Here is a 5,629-nt window from a genome sequence, read left to right as displayed (position 1 = left end):
TAACATGCTTTAACCGCAGAAATAGGCTGTGATCTGAATCATATAATTATTTGAACAAACATATACCGTTTTTGCTGCTATTAGGAAACACTGAAAAACTATTTCAATGACATGTTTTCCTTTACGAAGAATTGTTAAAAGTTTTCTGGGCTACTTTATACCGCGTGAAGAGAACACAGGCAATGTTGCGGTTTACTGTTAGTAAAATATAATATAGTTTTTAAAACATTTCCTGGTAATAAAGCAATTAAACATATTACTCTAAAATGATCTGTGCAGTGTCATGTTGATGTCAGAACAAAAGCGTCCTACAAGTGAGGACAAAAAAAATATACATTTAGATTTCCTTTAATTTAATTCAAAGGTTCGTCAGCTCGTTCGCCTACGAGCGTCCACTGCTGAACATAGGCCTTTCCAAGAGAGCGAAACCACCCAGAGTGATGCGAGTCTCCACTTATGCGGAGGAGAACGCGGAAAACATCGTGAGGAAACCATGCCTGAGAGTTCTCCATAATGATCTCAAAGGTGTGTGAAGTCCATCAATCCGCACAAGGCCAGCGTGGTGGACTATACGGCCTTTTTAACCTTTCTCATTGAGGAAGGAGACCCGGGCCGGTAAATTGTTGATATTATGATGTTGATGATACGTAATAAGGTAAGGTAAGTTTTGAAAATCCGCTCAGTAGTAACGAGAACTTACCTTAGAACAATCTATAGAGTGTGGCGTTAATAATGATTTATAATTAAAATTACAAGCCTAATATTTTTTATAAATTTACGAACTACGCTGAGGACTTATTAGCAGAATTAGATAGATAGATAAAGTCTTTATTGCACAAATAAAAGCGAAAACAAGAAATCACAAAACAATAAAAATGTGTATATATAAGATGCAAAGGCGGTCTTATCAACCTGGTCTTAGGTCTTAGGTGACAACCCTTTATGGTAGAGAATTAGTCTAGGGAAATCGGGATAGTGCAACTGGTGATACAAATAAGTTAAATACATAATTATAATATATACATACATATAAATATAATATATATATATATAATATATAATTTTGTATGTTTATATATAAATATAATATATAAACATACAAAAGAACATACATACACTATATCATATTAGATAAATCAAATTCTTTTAGATGTTTTTAAATATGTTTACTGTCTGTGACTGTCTTATATCTCTCGGCAATTCATTCCACAGATTTACCAATTTTACAGTAAATGAGTTAGCATACGCCATCGCACGACTGGCAGGAACGTGCAACCTGTAATCATCTTTAGCCCGTAAAAAGCTCTGAACGTTGCTACCAAGAAAGTTGAATCAGAATTAGTTAACTGGGTCCCGCAGATAAAGGCAAATTTCACACTTTATTGAGCCAGCAGTGTACATTCACGGTAAATATACTGCGACAATAAAATGACAAACAATTTACTGTTATTATTAATAATTGCTACTATTATTTTAATAATTGAAAACCCGAGCCGATTCTTGGGTTAGGGGTTTTATACGTGCTAAATCGCGGTGACCTAGCAATCAGAGTGTGGAAAATAACTCAAAAAGGTTGCCAGCTTATAAAGTTATAGTTATGTTACAGGAATTTTGAAGAGTAGGTAAATCATTAATCTTTTGATAAATATAAAATTCAAAATTCATTTATTGCAATAGACTTACTCTATAAGCGCTTTTTGAAACGTGAAATCTTTCTGTTGGTTGTGACTCTACCACCGGTTTAAAAGGCAGATTCTACCTAGACTATTTCAGCAGTTACTTTATTCCAACCTCAATTTTTTTACAAAAAAAACGCAATTATTATTCTGTTTTACGGAGCTGAAAGCGTAGTGGAGGGCTTCAAAGCATTTTTGCCATTAAGAAATTCATCAACTGTGTAACCTCGCTGTACTAAATTCTATTTAACATAATGTTTAAACGTATGCACTGGATGGTTCAAATTCATCTTAGGAATCATCTTACGGTTTAAGATCTTTATTTCTCAAAATAATTACAAAAAATCGCTTATTAGAGAAAACATTTAACTTGAAACTATTACATAATGTGAACTTCTAAACTTCTTCATTTATAAACTACTACTACTAGCTGTTGCCCGCGACTTCGTCTGCGTTTAATTTTGTTTTTTGATGTGGCATTCAATTTAGTTGTAGTTCTAAAAAAAAATAAAGTATTCAGTATCGCTAAGCCTTAAATGAGGGGGTTTGCTATATTCTTGAAAGTGTTAGAAGTAATATAGGATACTTTTTATCCCGACACTAAGCTCGGTTCATTTGGGAGAGGGGATGAAAGGGTTTGACGATTTTACACCATAACTCCGACAAATTATAACCGATTTAAATAATTATTTTTGTACTATAGAGGTTGTAATATGTGTTTAATTTAGCCCAAACTTTGTGTAGATCTGATTAATGTGGTTGGAGATAGAGGACAGAACTCCTCAGCGGACAGCAGCAAACCCCGCATTTAAGGCTTAGCGATACTGAATAATTTAAAAACAAAATCAAACGCAGAAGAAGTCGCGGGCAACAGCTAGTAGTCTATAAACTGAGCTAACCTTCGCAGGGCGTGCAAGGCACTCATCCTGCAACTTGCCGCCCTGTGGCCATCACCCTGGGTCGTAAGTGTTAAGTTTCATGTTCCTGTAATATCGCCAGCACCATGGCCGTGCATTCAGGGTTTGCACTGAACAGGTAGATGATATAAAACTTATATAATCTCCATTACGAGTTATAAAAACTTATGGGTAGGCTTTTTATAACCAGGAGTTTTTACAAGTCACTAGATGTGCCCTGCGGCTTCGCCCGCGTAATTTTGGGAGGCAGCGTACTGCTACATAGTATACAGCTATAGTCATATATGAGATTTTTAGATCTTTTCACAATTTTGTTTCATCTCAAGTAATTTTATTTCCAATGAAAGTATACTATATCATTTCTAATACCTCCAAGAATATGTATAAAAAGTTTCATGAAGATCGGTTCAGTAGTTTTTGCGTGAAAGCGTAACAAACAAACTTACATTCACATTTATAATATTAGTAGGGATAGGGATAGGGATACTTACTAGAGATTTTTACCATTTTATACCATCAGCACGGCTAGCATGGGCAGGAGACAATTATATCCCCGGGGAAAGGATAAAAATGTATTTTCTCCCACAGCTTTATCAACTCTCAGAGCATTGGCGCAGGCGCGCAAGGTGAAAGAATATCCAAATAATATATGTGTATTAATAAACGGGGGTAAACTTCTCCTATTCCATGTCCCAGTGATGTAGCAGGTGGGCACGTTAATTATATTGTGGGGGGGGGGCTGTAGACCTTGTAAGGGGTAATCAGGCAATTTTTATCTTTGACGGCCGATTGGCGCCGTGCTAGCCCTGCGGCTCGCTTAGTGCATACCCTTCGCACACAATGCACGCCCTGTTGAACAGCAGGGTGATTCCGAATCTCGCGACAGGCTTGCGACAGACGTAAATCTTGCAATCACTTCACTTCACTTTTACATACAACAAAAAAACAAAAGTGTCTGCCAACCTGTCGCGAGATACGTAATCACCCCACATAACGTAGCATTTTGACAATGCTGCGACAGAAATAAGCATGGTGGTCGTAAGTACGAGCCCTAGACGAGCTTTGACACAAAAAGCTTTTACTACTACTCAAAGTCAAAGTCAAATATTTCTTTATTCAAATAGGCACATAGATGGCACTTTTGATGCGTACATTACATGTAAAATATGACATAGGAGTGAGTTGATGGCGATAAATAAATTCGTCAGCTTAAAACTAAAGCTACGAGGGTTCCAAACGCGTTCTGGTCTGAGAAGAAGCCCACAACAAACTTAGCCGGTTGTTATTTTTTTTTCGTTATTACCATCTCACATTGTCAAGGTACAGGTTGGTGGGTTTTGCAGATTAGGTTTTTTTTTTGGTTACGTGCAGGTTACTAGCAGGCGTAACCGCGTGAAACCGCTAATAACATGTATAATTAGCTTAATCTATGTAAGAAAATCATGTTATTAAATTTTTCCAGTGACAATGGAGATATAAAAAGTTTATTATTTTCTATTATATTCAAATACTTAATTTGCGCACTTAGAGGTCGCCATGTTGTATTACTACATATTTTGTGCAGGAACTCGAATTTTTTGCATTAACTCACGAGCTCATGGCCGGCTTCATCGCCTTTAAATATTGGATAGAAATGGGCATTACTTTGAGGAATTTCATGATATACAATGATTATTAGGCTTAATTTGCTATACTCCGAAAAATATAGGAGTCTTTCGGGGCAACTGAGGGCACTTTTACATTTAATGCCCTCATCATCATCATATCAACCCTTTACCGGCGCACTACAGGGCACGGTCCTCCAACAATGAGAAGGTTAGTCGACCACGCTGGCCCAGGTGGTGAATTGGTGGACTCCACACGCCTTTGAGAACATTGTAGAACTCTCAGGCATGCAGGTTTCCTCACAACGTTTTCTTTCACCGTCGAAGCAAGTGATATTAGGTAGGTAGATTATTATTAATATTATTATAATAAATATACTACGACAATACACACATCGCCATCTAGCCCCAAAGTAAGCGTATATTAATATTTTTATGAATATAATACACATTAATATTTATAATATACAGATAAACACCTAGACACTGAAAAACATTCATGTTCATCAAACAAACATTTTCCAGTTGTGGGAATCGCACCCACGGCCTTAGACTCAGAAAGCAGGGCTGCCCTCTGCGCCAACCGGCTGTCAGAATAGTCAGTTTAAGAATAATCATAATATTTAGTTTAGTCAAACAGCTTTTCTCTTAAATACGAGTAAATTGTCTTGTTTTTCTTCTCTTTTGGAGTCTCTGTTCTCTAACGGAAGCACCTAATTGCTTCTGCTAGAGAACAGACTTCAAATGATAGAAAATTCGTGCGTAACTGTACGTAAGTGTACGCACGAGTGTACCTCTAGTTGTACCCTAGGAGTCAAAATACAAATGATTTTTTAAAAGATCAACAAAAAAGAGGAGGTTCTCAATTCGGTTATTTAATTTTTAAAGTAAAACTTCTTTTTAAAGTAATTTAGTGAGTGGGCATCAATTGAACTGCATAAGAGTAGGCAAAAAATGTACGAACTTTATGCAGAACGTCAATACAATACTGATGCTGAGTTTAGAGATTGTGTTAAATTATGTTCCAGTAGTTTTAAACGCGATTGCTTCTTGGAAAAGTCCCGATACATACAGAATAAAATAAAAAATAGCAATAACATAATCAAAACTACTTGGAAAATAATTAATGAGGAGACGGGAAGAGTACCACCGCGGCATAATAACTTTAAACTTAATGTAGATAATAAAGACTTAACATCTGATTTCGAGGTGGCTACTGCTTTTGAAATCTTTTTTACTAAATTTCCTATCTCCACCACTAAATCATTGAACTCTTCACCAAATATTGCTCTCTCTCTATTGAAGAATAACGTGCCCGAGTGTAAAAACGCTTTTAAATTCAGCCATGTTAGTGGCTCTGACGTTATTAAAGCCTTTAAATTATTAAATAATAAAAAAACAAGTGACTTGTGGGGCATTTCCGTTGAAGTTC

Source organism: Pararge aegeria, chromosome 12, assembly GCF_905163445.1.
Source record: "Pararge aegeria chromosome 12, ilParAegt1.1, whole genome shotgun sequence".
NCBI lineage: Eukaryota > Metazoa > Arthropoda > Insecta > Lepidoptera > Nymphalidae > Pararge > Pararge aegeria.
The sequence above is the reverse complement of the archived record's forward strand: the minus strand, read 5'-3'. Positions refer to the sequence as shown.